The following is a 16,056-nucleotide window of genomic DNA, read 5'->3' as shown; positions in this document are numbered from 1 at the left end:
TAAACCTTATACGACATAGACAACTCCCAAAGAGCTGTAGGGGTGCTTATGGGGACGTAGTGACACACAACACATGCCAGAGAACTGGAATGCCATGGATGGTGCACTCATATGTACAAGAGGCTAAACTCCTGTAATTTACATTGTCTAGAATGCTGGTGGCTTGAAGGAGAACATGAACAGCACTAAGATATCAAACACCTTGTGCTCCAGGACACCCCCATGACACAACCTCACCAGAACAATTTAACTCCAGATCCAAGACTCAAGTTAAGAACTGCAAGTTTTTTGTACACAGACATCCAGGAACTTGCTAGACAAAAAACCCAGCAAGAAAAAAAAAAAAAAAAAAAGAAACAAGCAAACACAGTCCCAGCTGAATGAGGCAGTGAAATTCTAGTAGTATGCAGGGGCAGGTACTTTGTCCATTATTAAAACATGGACATATGCAAATCTTTCTTATAACTGATAGTGCTTTGAAAGTAGGAGTTGAAAGTCAGCATCATCTCTTGCAATGGCCAACATATGCCTGTGCATATGCAGCTAATGGCAAAGAAGCATTGCAGATTGCTGCCTGACAATGGGACTGAAAGTCTATGAAATTTGCAATGCTCTAGGGAGTTCACAGACAAGCTCTGCTTCATACATGCCCCTGCACTGTCTGAAGAAATGCTAGATCTAAAGCATCAGTTCCCCCAAGTGGTAAAGCTGCACTGGGGCATTGAGAGAAAAGCAATGTAAGGCTGCATGCAATTATTTAGCTCACATACACACTAGAGCTGATTCCAGCACAGAGGAGAAATGAGGGAAAGACTGATATGGGCTGGAGAAGAAGTGTAGAAACTTCATAATATGTAATAATGACACTTGTAACCCTTGACACTGTGAAGGGAGTGGGACAGGAGTTGTATATAGAATACGACAAGTGATTATCGAATCATAGAATATCCTGAGTTGGAAGGGACCCATAAGGATCATCAAGTCCAACTCCTGGCACCCCACAGGTCTACCCAAAAGTTTAGACCATGTGACTAAGTGCACAGTCCAATCTCTTCTTAAATTCAGACAGGCTTGGTGCACTGACTACTTCACTTGCGACCACCCTCTCGGTGAAGAACCTCTTCCTGCTGTCTAGCCTAAACTTCCCCTGCCTCGGCTTAACACCGTTCACTGGTCCTGTCACTGGTGATAACGGAGAATAGGTCACCTGCCTCTCCACTCCCCCTCACGAGGAAGTTGTAGACTACGATGAGGTCCCCCCTCAGCCTCCTCTTCTCCAGGCATAACAGGCCAAGTGACCTCAGCCACTCCTCATGTCTTCCCCTCTAGGCCCTTCACCATCTTCGTCGCCCTCCTCTGGACACTCTCCAACAGTTTAATGTCCTTTTTGTACTGTGGTGCCCAGAACTGCACACAGTACTCGAGGTGAGGCTGCACCAGCGCAGAGTAGAGCGGGACAATCACTTCCCTCGACCGACTAGCAATGCCGTGCTTGCTGCATCCCAGGATATGGTTGGCCCTCCTGGCTGCCAGGGCACACTGCTGGTTCATATTCAACTTGCTGTCAACCACAACCCCCAGACCCCTCTCTGCGGGGCTGCTCTCCAGCGTCTCGTCGCCCAGTCTGTACATATAGCCAGGGTTGCCCCATCCCAGGTGCAGGACCTGGCACTTGCTTTTGTTAAACTTTACGTGGTTGGTGATCACCCAGCTCTCCAATCTGTCCAGATCTCTCTGCAAGGCCTTTCCACCCTCATTATGAGCTGCCCTGCTAAAGCTGCTGCAAATGAAAGAAGGTGCACCTCTCAGTAAGGTGATACTGAAACACCTGTGTTTTCTAGCAGGTATTTATGCCTTGTGTACTAGGTATTTTCTATCTTAAATTCATTTAAATATAAAATTTGTGTCCAAAACACATGCAAGCTTAGGGAAAATGGTAGGGAAAAGAACTTTTGCTACTATAATTTTCTCTCTCTCTCATCTTGGTTTCTCCTATATTTTATTTTGGAAATATCCAGTGAAATCAGGAGATACACATGCATATCAGCAAAAGGTTGCGTCAAAGGCAAAAAAAAAAAAAAAAAACAAAAAGATGAATTGCCTAGATTGCCTAGTTATGTACATTTGAAGACTGCTAGATGAGGGAAAAGGTAAGACAAACGGTGTCCTGATGAAAGGAAAGATAGAGAGCACACATAACATTCAGCAAACTGTGACAGCAATTTCATTAGAGCACTGAAAAAAAAACCCCTAAAAAATCAGTAGACTGTTCAACCTACTCTATCAATTTCTTGTCAGCATCGACCTCAATAAATTCTTGAAACTCCAAATGACTGTTTCTTTTGTGAAGTACAGTCCTCATCTCCTGACCCTTTCTTTAATGCACCTACTTTTGAAGTATATAAAAAAGTACAAAAATGTGCTTTCAAAAAGGCAAAATAAACACAATGCCAAATTGAGCACTGGAGACTTGATTGCTACTGAGCTTACTACAAGTAAAGAATGTGATTTACCAGGAAGTCAATAACTTCTGAAATAAACTCCCAAAGAAAACTAAGGGGGAAAAAAAGGCACCACAAAAACCAAAAGTATATGCAAATAAACATCTTTATATTGCCATAGGATTCCAGTTCAGGTAGACATCTGACTGCAAGCAAAATAGTCTTATCCATAGCTTGCTGCTTTGAAAATCAAGCTGCAAAAATGTTTGCTTTCCATCTTTCTTTCTTGTTTTTTGATTTTTCTTTGATTGAGCTGGACAAAAAATCTTGCCAGACAGGGCTTCTCAATCTCCTCCTCTCCTCCTGCCCCCTTCCCCCACCCCCACCCCCCTTTTTTTGTTTGTACTTTCTCTTTCCCATCTCAGTTGAAACCACAAGGTGTGGATATTTAAAAAATACATAAATAAATAAAAAACATTAACATCTCTTAACTTCAGAACTAAACCCTAGTTAATCCAACCGGTAATTTGATTTGGTTTACGTTTTGAACATAAACCCAAAGTTTATGTGGCATGTTATTTGGCATAACATGAAAACTTTCCATGACTAGCTTACTCCAGAAGACCAAACAAAATGAATGAATCACACAAACAAACACTCATGCCCACAAACTTGGTACTGCTTAAGCAGCTAAGAAGTAACCACAACTCGCTCTTTTGTCACTGGACGCAGTTTTGTCCTCATAATAATACTGACTTTTTTTGTGAATTCATTTGCGTGCTATAGTGATGGAGAATCTCCCCAAATACTATAGAAACACAAAAGTAAGTTATTTTAATTATTTTACCACATTGTCCAACAGGAAACATCTCTGCAAGGAACAGGCAGACATATGACATTTACAGGTGTATGACCCACAGATTTTTCTATGCAGCTCACTTCTAATAACTTAGTCACTGCTATATTATGCAAGATAAAACTCACAGTTTCAGATGGGGTGTACCAGATCTGTGGATTTTGGCTGCCACTTGTGCAACACACAGTATAGATAGGCACACAAGAAGCACTTACTGGTACTTTAAAGGCATAGAGATGTTTAGAAGGCAGCTGTCAGACTTTGCATGTGCATAGCATGTCAGGAAAAACTGGGTTGGTATCAGTCAAATTATCTTGTCCATCAGTCTTTTAGGAAATACACTGAGAAGCCTAAAACAAGATGTTGAAATGTAGTAGGAGTAGATGTAGTGTTATTTCTTCTGTGAAATGAGGGGATGTTTTATGTAGCAAATCTGACAATGAATTTGCAACATGAAAAAATCTTACTACATCTTAGCTACCCTACTTGATCCAAGGTTTTAGAATAACCTGAGAGTGTCAATCAGTAAGAAAACAATATAAGACTTGATAAAAACTCAAAAGTTCTATCATGTGAAGTCAAATGAAAGCAACCAGAAGGATCAACACATCAAGTTACCATTTCTTTCTTCTTCCATCACCTGCTGCAGCTCTTCCTCTAACCTGATTGCTCTAACCTGGTGAGTGAAAAAAAATTATAGTTTACTCTCAGCGCATTTTCAGAAATCGACAAGTCCAGTTGTGTCCATTGCTTCTCCACATGTAGAAACCAACTAAGTAAAATAGCACCAGAAAAATAACTTCCTTCCCTTGGATGTAGTAAGGAGGAGGTAGGAATGAGTATTTAATCCTTTCAGCAGCAAGCAACTTGCTCATGCACCTAACTCCTACTTCTCTACATTGAGCATGTTCCTAACAAAGCCGTTCAGCCAAGATATCCGTGTTTAAAATATATCATCCCTCTGCTCTAAGTTCATCCTTGAAATAAGAATGATCTCCCTTCAATTTCATTGGTAGTAACATTTTAAATCTTTTCCTCCTAGTGCCAGCTGGCATCATTCTTGCAGTGCAGGTACAAATTATGCTTACAGACAACAAGAGACCATAAATATGGAAAACAGAGAATGATTAACAGTTTTGACAGATAAAATTGGAGGACTTCCACACAGGAGATGCTGAAGCTGCTGTAGATATTGATATAACTTGTGACACTTAGAATAATGACAAGTGCAATGTCATTCCAAGACTTTCTGCTATTGTTTAAAAGTTCTCTTTTGCTAGCATGCCAGATAACAGAATAAGATGTTGACCACAAGAAACATATTTCTCAGTAGTTCTACCAAGCTCCTATACCACCAGGAACAATTTCTCCATTTGCCACTTGAAAAAGTCAGTTACAGTTAGCAGACTCATGCCTATAGACGAACAAGGAAGGAATTCACCTAAAAGTGTAGGGAGAGTTTAAGAAGCCCAAGCTGTAAGGACTCCCTCTTGGTACGCATCCATACATAACATACCATCCTTTTATTTCAAGTGTATTTCACTACAAGAGGAAGGAATTACCAACATTTGGGCCACCCCTCATTTCACCAGAAGTCTCCAGAGTTATTTCAAATCACTTTTATTAATATTTCCTGCCACCACATAAACAAATCCCCTGCTTAAAAAGCTAGCTTCATCCTTATCAATATATAAAACATTTTAGTTAAACTGCATTGTTGTGCATTTTCTCTTGGGTTGGAGAAAGTAGAAAACTGTTTGTCATCATATACTGACTATATTGTTCCAAAAAGCATTTTCATATGACAACACAGAAGGACAGTCCTTGTAGTGGTACATCTGTACCTCATCTACCAGCACAAGTGAAACAGTAATAAATACTGAGCAAAGAATGTTCATTTGTTTTCAGACCCACAAATAAAAAATAGCTTTTTTTTTTTTTTTTTTTTTTTTTAAATTACTACAGATCCCTGGACTCGTCACGAGTTTGTTTACAAACTTTCGTGACTGTACTGTCCTTGTACATCTCACACTCTGAACTTTGACTGTGACATGAACAAATGCTCTTGTTGGGTCTAGCACCTACCTATTCACATCAAGTCTCACTTGCAATTACCAGAGCAACTTTCAGAGCAAGGTCGTAAGACAGAAGCTCTCAGGAATCACTTCTGGCAGTAAGCATGAAAGATGTAGGACCTTATTGGTGTGATTTAATGACTAGGATTCAGATATGTTCTCATAGGATATTGGGAGGCTCTATGACCACAGTTTCTTCATGAAGAATACAGCTGAGGATAACAAATTTTTTCAAATAAAATAATTCCAGCACTTTTACAAAACACTTAAACTTTGATTCTTCAGACCAAAGATTATACTCTCGGGCAAGCTTTCATTTATATTTGTTGCCTTTAGAAAAGTAAAGCAAATGGCAATAAAAAGAGCACTGATTCAATTTACCGATTCAGCCAGGAGGCCTCAGTCAATGTGAGTAAAGCCTCAACTAAGTTAATAGAGAAATGTGGCATTTGGATCAGTGACTTATACTACTGTTCTTGAATGGTATGTTTAACTTACAACTTCCCTGTAATCTATAGAATTACCTAAAGTTGTCCATTAGAAAGGTTAATGTTTAGAATTTGAAATAACTATTAAATTCAAAAATCCACAAAAAAAAAATCCTTCATCTTTCATTGGATAATAATTTTAATTAGCAATTAAACCACCATAATGCCACCAGTTATTCCATAAGACTTTGCTTGTATTATTCAGCCTAAACTCATCTTTCAGTCCTTTTGTGCTGGTTAACTGTAATACAGTCTATCATTCCCCATATCTAATTCATTTTTTGACATTGAACTTAACTTTCAAAATAAAGCCTTATGAGGAAGAACTAATATAAGCACAACCTTTTTTTTTCCTTTGAAAATTAACCTATTTGTGTCTATAGAACCTTAAAGGAAACCTGAAGTATAAAGTTTGAGAGAGCAGGTTTCCAAGGTTAAATATATATACTGTTAGTAAAAATAAATAATATACATGCCTACAAGTACATTAACAACAGTGCCCACTTGCCAACATGTGTAAGTTTATATACAAAGAGAAATGCAACCATGCTGTTTCACTTTAGCACAACCTTAGGGTTTAGCTCTAAATCATTTCTGAGGAAAGGCTTCCTGCAGACATTTTACTTAAGTAGTTGTAAGTACAACTGCAAAACACTGTTGACTGGTGGACTCCAGAGACCTGTTCATTACCTGTCATTAAATGTTTTAAAGTTTGCATAATTGATCCAGCCAATAAGTCATCATTGATTTATAGGGGTCTTTGCTGAAGAGTTGCTTGTTAAAAATTCATAACACTGGTATGCGTCTTTACAATCCATTAGGTGTTTACGTACCCACAGTCCTAAGATTGATTGACCTTGCACCGAGATTCTCATGGACTCTGTTTTTTTTTTTTTTTTAAATAAAACAACTTTTTTTTTCTTATTTTTTTACACAGGTCCACAGTATAGAAAAGCAATACTTCAGTCTTCTCCCTTGAAAGCTATACTTTGATTTTTTCCCCTCCATCAAAACTGAAACTTTAGTTGAAATGATGAATAAATAAAGCATACTCCATAAACAGCTTTCCACTATTATTTAAGCTTGTGAGCTGTGCTCTGTTAGTCTCCTTTCCCCACCATCAGATTCAAGTGTATAAATGTTCTAAAAGGCTTTGAATGTTTTATGATGATTTCAGGGAATGATGGAGTAATAGCTGAAGAGCAAAGCTATTAGTTTTAATATTTATATTGAGTGCTCTGAAACATTAATGTGACAGGATGTAAGATCAGAGCAGCGGGACATATTTACTTCACAACCATTGCCACGTGGCAAAAATGTTTATTTTCTGAAGCTCTGAGGCCAAGTTTTTTCACAAGAATTGAAAGTTCAGATTGATGTATATATTAGCTTTTCCTGAACTTTGTATTTATTTTCAGGAATTGAAGATTGGTTACTGCTTCAGATACAACTTACTTTTTCTCTTTAGGTAGGACCCAAGCATAAGGATGCTGGCAGTGTATCACGGTCTCTTTACAGAAGTTTTCCAAAGCTGATATTAATTTAGATATTCATCTCTCCCTGTCTGCTGTCTGATTCTGAAAGAACACCTTAGAGAAAAGGAAAACAGTCATTTGTTAAAAAAGAAATGGGATAGACTTAAGAGCAGAATCATCGTTAAAAGGTCGTTCATATTGTCTTCCCATATTTCATGCGTGAAGTAAACCAACCCTGTAAACGTCCTAACTCATTGTGCTTGGTTCTTCTGTTCAAACTAGTAAGCATATTAAGGTAAGTGATCTTAATTACCAAGGGTCAAACAGTGCTCACCCCACTTGTGTGTTTCTCATGGTTTTCAGTGAACAAATAAAGGAAGCAAGATGAGGTCCCTAGGGATAAATCTTCCTATCAGATTTGCAGAGTGGATCTGATATAAGTGGAACAAATGGTGACTTATTGCTGCTACATTATGAAAATATGATTTCTCCAGATGCTTCCACGCTCTGTGTAGGGGCTCCATAGACTGATACCACCACTAGGAAGGCAGTTCACAGAACTCCATCAGGAGAAACAGTCAGATCTATCGCATGCATTTTAGCCTAATGTAACAAGCAAGTTACATTGAACTATGCCAAGCAGGTTTAGAAGTGCTCGGCAGCCAAAGAAAGCTAACCATGGATCTTAGTTCTCTCTCCAATACTGCATTAGCCTAATTAACTTCTGACTTAGTCATTGGTGACATCCAGTCCCAACCACCTTTTTCCCAACAAGTTGCAGGCAGTCTCTCAAAGACAGGAGAAAAAGAAGAGATGCATAGATCCAACTCTACTTACCCTTTTAACTTTCCTTTTCAGCATAAGAGGAAGTTTAATGTTGTTTCAAACCTGTTACAAGCATGTTATAGTGTTCAGGATAAATGAGCTCCGGTACTGGAAATATGGCCTTCTTTACAAAACAAACAAACAAACAAACAAAAAAAACCACAACAACAACAAAAAAAAACAAGATCAGCAGCAGTGAAATATTTCCTCTAAATAATTTACAACTGATTTGAAATCCAGACACATGAATGGATAGCTTATATGACTTTTTTTTATTGCAAATTAATTTCCTTTTTTTTTTTTTTCTGAAATTCATCTGGGATGATGTTATTTCATTGCTTGGATTTATGAGAGTCATTAATCCTCCGAGTAGTGTCGAATAAGCTAAAGAACTTCACCGTGTAAAACCAAGTCAAAGGGAGACTCTATCTGTAGCCTAGCAGTAGTTCTTTGAAGGACCAGGCTCCTTATTACAGACCATACCCACAACATAAGCAGCTAATAGAAATATTCATGAGAGCATCCTTTGGTGATTCACAAGAGGCAGAACATGCAGCATTTTCTTCTGGAAGTTTATTTCTCTAACCTTCACGTCTAGTGACACATAAATGTCAGTTTATCCTCCACCATTATTTGGAATATTCCACTAACTGAATCAGTCCCTTATGCACTTCTCAGACACCTACAGCTACAGATCATCGTTCTCTGCCTTTCCCATGTCTTCTGTTCTTAACTTGCTTATGCTTGTTGTTTAGGACACTTTTCTAGATATAATTCTTGTTAACAGAATTGTACAGTGCACTACTTAATAGATGAGAATTTTTAAACAAATTTAAGGGGAAAAGTAAACATGCTACCTCCACTTGTGTGTACAGCTACTCTGTAATTTCTTGGTCCTCTCTGTGTCAGTCAGAGATCACTTACTTACAAGCGTTTACCTCTACTTCTCTGCACAGAAACAGCTTTTCAAGAGTACTAGAGGAGACTTTCTATAAGGAAATAAAATTGTTAATGCCATAAATGAGGGTAGCAAACATAGGGAGAACGATTTTCATCACTGAAAATATGGAAGTCACATTCTGACCCATGTCTGGTACAGCTTTTTTGAAAGGTGGAAGAAAAACAGTAAAGTCAAGGTGTTTGCTACCTAATCAGGACTTCTCCTCCCTGCAGAACTCCACTACAGTATGTTGTCCACCAAGGCAGTTCTTCCACTTGTAACAGAGCACATATCGACAATACAGAGTATGCAAGGGTGAAAAAAGCTGCTCAGTAGTGTTGAGACCAAAACAGAGGCCAAGAGAAGGCCAGGCTGTGATGAGATTGACACCCTGTCTTCTTGTGGTGGGAACATGTTTGTCAGGATGAGAGCATGGCACTGCACAGCCTATAGCTACAGAACCCAAAGACTCAGGCTTCTCCTAAAGTAAGACATTTCTGACCAGATGCAACTTACTACTAGTGATCTTTGGCAGGGAGCTTCCACACAAGTGCTGGAATGATAAAATACTGTTTTCTTAGCAGGATGTTCACTGACAACTCCCATGTCAATGACTCCATGACATTGGAGTCATTGTTAAAAATTCTGCTTAAAAGAACTTGCTCTCTCCTCTCCTCTCCTCTCCTCTCCTCTCCTCTCCTCTCCTCTCTCTTCTCTTCCTCACACAGATGAGCTTTACACAGCCCAAATCATAAGTAATCTTTTGTTATTTACTACACAGGTAGCTAGCAATGATGTGCACAACAGAGTACTGGCATATCCCTAATTATCAGGAATGTGACTTGGTATAGTCTGTATGATATACAAATGTGACAAGTTTGCTTTCAGAGTGTAAACTTTTAAAAACCACCATAAAGACCCCCATAAAAATACAACTTTGACTAGAAAAAGATGTAAGCCACATAAAGGCTACATGAGTATTTTTCCTTAGAGATCAGGAGAAATATGACAAGTATGACTGCTATTATAGTTATATAGCATATTCCATTTAGCAGCAATATAGCAGAACTGTGAAAGCATATCCTAAGGTATTTTCACTTCATGCATTTGACATTGATATTAGTTATTGCATTTAAGATACATTGGGCTGTTTATTGCCAACTGTTTCCCCTCACTGAGAATGTTAACCACAGCAGAGGAATATTTGATGTTACAAATTATTTAGCTTGCTACTCTTCATTTTCCTTTTAGTATGCAATTATTAGTTTGGTTTCACTGAGCAAATGAAATTTCAAGGGCATTTCAAGGAAAATAAATAAAGTACAACCCAAAAGGGGCTTTTTTTTTTGTTTGTATTCAGGAACAGAACTGAATCATGCATATGTATGAATCAACAAAATCAGGTTAGCTAAGAAATTGGAAATTGCACTCCACACTAGAGCATTTTTCTTGCTCTAGAGATCTTTGCTATGGATTTGAAGGACTAATAAAAATCAGCAGCATGACTGGAACAGATGTTTTTTATGGACTTGGCTTGTTAATGGTCTTTTTAGCTTCTCCTAAGGACTTAAACCCAGTTCTTCACTTGTCCTGAATATCTGAGATGATGTTAACATTGTCAAAAATGTACACTAACAAGCTGCAGTGAAAAGCTAAGGTCTTGCACATGCTTATGAATAAAAATTCAAAACATTACTGTAAATGTGATGAAATCCCGAAGTGGGTTATATTACAAAACAAAAAAGTAAACTTATTGACTGTATCAAACCCATATGGTATCATACTGCTTGAAGGGAAGACAAGGCTGGGAAAATACTTGCATGCACTGTACTACTTGTATTGTAAAAACAAGGGCTCATTACAACTGTAGAAATTCTCTTTATATTTAAATTATGGTTCACTTCTGTATACAATGAGAACTGAAACAAAATGAGACAGATACTAACCCAGTGTAAAATAACCAGACTCTACTGGCTTCAGTGGCATTGTGTCAATTTATATTTGCCATAGAGGCTTTGTGTTTTCAGTCTAGTTAGTGGATTTCTGCAGGTAGAAGATATGAATAATTGGGAAAATTACAAATCAGAGTCTGTCAGAGATGTTTCACTGGTCAAGTAATACTTAATCTACTGTTTCTGTTATATACATTTTTTTTTTGTAATTTCCTAGGTTATTCCATGAATTCATGCTTGCCAGACACTGTATGAGTTGCTCGTTATACCAGGCTCTGGGAGGCAAGGAATCACACTAGGACTTGCCATTTTATCACAACTTTCAGCTAAGACTGTAGAAGTATGGTACTAAACAATACCATCCAGACATGTGACTGGTGCCTCTAAATCCCACTCACTGGAGAAAGAAACTTGAGAGGTATAAATTACTTCTCAGGCTTAGAAAAGGGGGAGAAAAGGAATTAAATTTCATTTAAGGAGCACTTAGTTAAACGGTACTTGAAAAATTTCACAATTCAGCTTTCTGCTTTTTTTACACAGAAGTACCAAACTGTTATTGAACACTGAGTATCCTAATGTTTTCGCTGTGTCAGTTACAGAGATGCACCTTCACTTCAGCTAAGTGATAGAACCATAGAATATCCTGAGTTGGAAAGGACCCACATGGATCATCAAGTCCAACTCCCGTCTCCACACAGGACCCCCCAAAAATCAGACCCTGTATCTGAGAATGTTGTCCAAATGCTTCTTGAACTCTGGCAGTCTTGATGCCATGACCACTTCTCTTGGGAGCTGTTCCAGTGTCAGACCACCCTCTGGGTGAAGAACCTTTCCCTAACACCCAGCCTGACCCTCCCCTGTCCCAGCTCCATGCTGTTCCCTCGGGTCCTGTCGCTGTACCCAGAGAGCAGAGCTCAGCACCTGCTCCTCCGCTCCGCTTGAGAGGGAGCTGCAGGCCGCCATGAGGCCTCCCCTCAGCCTGATCTGCTCTGGGCTGGACAAACCAAGGGACCTCAGTTGCTCCTCATATGTCTTCCTCTAGACCCTTCACCATCTTTGTTGCCCTTCTTTGGACGCTCTCTAATAGCTTTATATCCTTCCTATATTGTGGCACCCCAAATTGCACATAGTGTTCAAGGTGAGGCCACACCAGTGCAGAGCAGAGCAGGACAATCCCATCCCTCAACTGGCTAGCAGTGCTGTGCTTGAGGTGTTCCAGGGTATGGCTGGCCCTTTTGGCTGCCAGGGCACACTGCTGACTCGTATTTCACTTGCCATCAACCAGAACCTCCTCCTTGATGCTCAGGTTCACATATGTGGGATTTCTTTCTGAGGATGAAGCCTTTCTAAGCCTTTTCTCTCTATATAAAGCATTTCTCTGAGGAAAAAAAAAAAAAAAAAAGAGTTTGTTCCTTGACAAGTTACAAATTCAGGTGTAAAATAAGGACAAAAATGTTCAGTTCCTTCCTGAGATTTTTTGGTGAACACTGTTCATATGCTTCTCTTGGAGGTGTTCTTAAAGTTTGCTATTATCCAAATCTATCTTCAGATGTCTTTGCTTGTTGCCACTGTCATTCTCATATTTCAAATGTTCAGATTTGGTTTGTGAGAGCTTTGGTTTGTAAACAGCTTGAATTTGGAATAGCTGATGAAACACTTCCCAGAAATGGCTACATAAAAATCTGCAAAAATACCTATTACTGCCAAAATGTTCCGATTTGATTCAATAAACTCAAAGTAGCCTCAAATTCAAGCCTGAAATTCTCCCAGATTTATGCAAACACAAGAATTTGAGCCACTCACACCGGGCTATGGATTGTTTCCATACTAAAAGCTTTGCAGAGAGAAAATGCCCTCATTAACATTCTACACATAAAATTAGTCATTAGCCTACTTGCAGGCTCTTTGATACAAATTTTAAACAAAATAACCTGCTGCTTCTATTATCTCCTGAACTGTAACTGCCTAAATCAACAACCTGAATGCTCTGGTATATAACTCATTACAAAAACAAACAAAAAAGCAGAAGAAAAAAACACACAAGATGAGCAATGGAGAAACAGGCGTGACAAATGCACGTATATTTCCTGAGTACCTCTACAAATTCAGATTTTTCAGGCCAGTGAAAACACTTGCAAGAAACAATTGGAGCTGATTTTTTTGCAAATATCGCATACAATGGACAAACACTCAGCGAAGTGAACAATCTACCACCAAAATGCAGAATTTTTTAGGGAAGCTCTCCTGCAACATGCAACCTCCTGCTGCCTTAGGACTCCTGACTCTTGGCTTTTGGGAAAGAGGTGAGCATCCAAAAAGTTCTGATTGTTAAAAGGAAATTATCCCACAGAACAGAACCCCTCTTCAGATTCACATTTTAAAAGCATTTAAATGAATGAGAATATAAAATGTTTCATGGCTAGGGGGTCATAACATGATTTTCTTGGCACAATCTTTTGTATCCCATCACTACCTGTATACTGCTTCACTCTTCTTACAGTATGGTTGTACAGAATAACCTTCTACTTATTTCTGCTCTATCCTGGTTTTCTTCCTGACACTATAATAATTCCAGACAGCTGTTGCAGCTCCTTTCCCTGTTAATGTGTAATGTGGAAAAATAGCCTAGATCTGAGCTGGAATAAGGCCTTGACAAGACTTCATAACAGACAATACTGATATTTTGTCTCATTTAAATAATGATAAAAACTCTGTTTCCTTATAGCTGACCAAGAGAGACCCCATCACATATTCTTCTTTTATAACACTGAAAGTAAGTGTTGGTGAGAACTGCTGATTATCTGATAAGAACACAATTAATTTGTGCCCATACTCATTAATCTTTCTTAATACATGTCAGCCCATTACATTTGATCCATGACCTCTGTCCCCAGTCTTGCATGAAAATCTCTCAGGATCAGAATCACATCATGAATGGGCATGGAACCACCAGCTCCAGCAGTTGACTGAAAAATACTTCAAAGCCATCAGCAATGGCAGCTGCTGTATTTATGTGCACATGCCCGAGTGATAAGTTCACAGCTCCTTTAAGGCAGACTGAAAGACGTTGGCCACTGGATAGCCTCAATCCTATTAGAAATACAGCTGTGTCCCTGTTTAGATCAAATTATTACTCATCTTTACTCTCTTCTGTTTCCACACACACAAGTGTCATTTTGGGTGGTGGGACAATCTATGCAAATACTTTCCACATGACTTTTTAAAACGGTATTTGATGTAGCATTGGTAAACATACAGCAATGCTTTAAAACCAAAGTAATGTGTTTTTCACTGTATGACTATTCTATGCAAATTTTAAAATTGTGAATCTTTGCAAAAGTACCAAAGATTGCATTTCAAAGGGAAATATAAGATATTCTAAAGAGGAAGTTGATATCATAGATATTTGCTGTGAATTTTGTTGTTACAGTTCCTTCCTGTTAATTTGGCATTCAGGCTTATCCCACAATATCTGACCACACTATATCATATTTTCACATAATTCATCAAGAAAATACATAGACTTGTAGAAATAAAAAGGACATACATTTCCTTGTATACGCACAGAAAAAAAAAAGATAAACAGTTCTTTTAGGAATCATCAGAAATTTCAGTTCAAGGGTCAGCTGGCTGTGCTGTGGTTTTGGTAAGCATAGCCTTTTGCAACAAAATGCTCAATCTGCATTTCCACAAAAACAATGTTCTATGCTCTCATTAAGAGGAAATGAACATGTATTATGAAATGACTGAGCAGGAAGATAGAACCTCACTCAATGCATTTCTCTCATCAAGAATAAACGCCCTCACACACTCACAGCCACAGCAATAATATCCACAGCCAGCGGCTTTCATGGGGGTTCTTCTGAGAGCTTTTCTGTGAATCTGGGCTCTGTGCATGGCTTTTGACCTTCTCTTGCCTTTCTTAAACCAAGCGAAAGGGATAGAGAACCTTACAATATAACTGCCAAAGATAGCTCCCAAATGCAAAGCCTGTGCTATTTAAAATACAAGTAACATTTTCAAAAGTTACAGAGCAACTTACATTACATATTGATTTATCTGCAACCCAGTATTTCCTGATCATGCCCTAGCAAGCAAATGCTTGTTTTATTCTTATTAAAGTGTCAAACTGGATCTTAATCTTATTGAATTGATTATACTGCAGCTTTGAATTACTCTGGAAAAAAAAGAAGAAAAAACAACATATTCATTCATTAATCACTCACTCATGCAATGAAGAAGGTGAGATTGCTAGATACTTACTATGCCTGATGAGCTAATTGTGAAGGGACACAGCTCAGCTGCTTGCCACCTGCTCAGAATGGTAACCCTCAAGGGAAAAGAAGGGAAAAATACCCTCATCTCTGCTCTTCCCCAGCAGCGACCTTTTCACATCTTCCAAAGCCATGTGAACTGTGAAGAAGCATACTAAGCAGACTAAGCTGATGCTTTCCCACCTCTCTAGCACAAGGACGATCAGAGCTATGTCTCCCCCCTTCGCTCTCTGTCCACAGACATCAGATTGTGGTCCATCATCTTTAGATGTTTGTTTCTACAGAAAGAATAAAGTATGAGGGAATAGATGTGGTTATCTTTCCAAGTATCACTGCAGGCACTGTGGTAAGATTGCCCACTCCTCCTCTGAGAGTTTTCTCCAGCTTTAAACAGATCCTTACCACAGCACTGCCAGGCTAGGATCATGAGGAAATCCATTTTGTTGTTGTTGTTTTGTTTAGGTTTTTTGTTTTGGTTGATGTTTTGTTGGTTTTGTTTTAAAAAAAAGCGGTACTCACACAAGGATTGTCACAAATGGAACAGATTAAGCAAATTTGGACACAACTGCCAACCTTATTGCCAGATTGTCAGAATATCTGAATCAGGAGAATAATTTAAATGTCAAATCAAGGTACTACAAAAGCAAATTCCTGTGATTTACTGTGTTGTTCAGAGATAACATGACCTAAGGGTAAAGAGAAGAGCTGACTGAAAAGAAGTCTGTTTTTC

General features: G+C 38.6%; 1 long non-coding RNA gene across 1 annotated transcript in view; it reads right to left on the bottom strand.

Moving 5' to 3' along the window:
* The window catches only part of LOC121074195, a 33,895-nt gene that overhangs the window by 2,096 nt on the left and 15,743 nt on the right, over positions 1-16,056 (bottom strand). The window contains exon 3 of the long non-coding RNA XR_005822205.1: positions 7,316-7,449. This is a non-coding gene — a long non-coding RNA (uncharacterized LOC121074195). The remainder of the gene's footprint in view (positions 1-7,315; positions 7,450-16,056) is intronic.

Source organism: Cygnus olor, chromosome 8 (assembly GCF_009769625.2).
Source record: "Cygnus olor isolate bCygOlo1 chromosome 8, bCygOlo1.pri.v2, whole genome shotgun sequence".
NCBI lineage: Eukaryota > Metazoa > Chordata > Aves > Anseriformes > Anatidae > Cygnus > Cygnus olor.
This window is presented reverse-complemented; position numbering and strand designations above follow the sequence as displayed.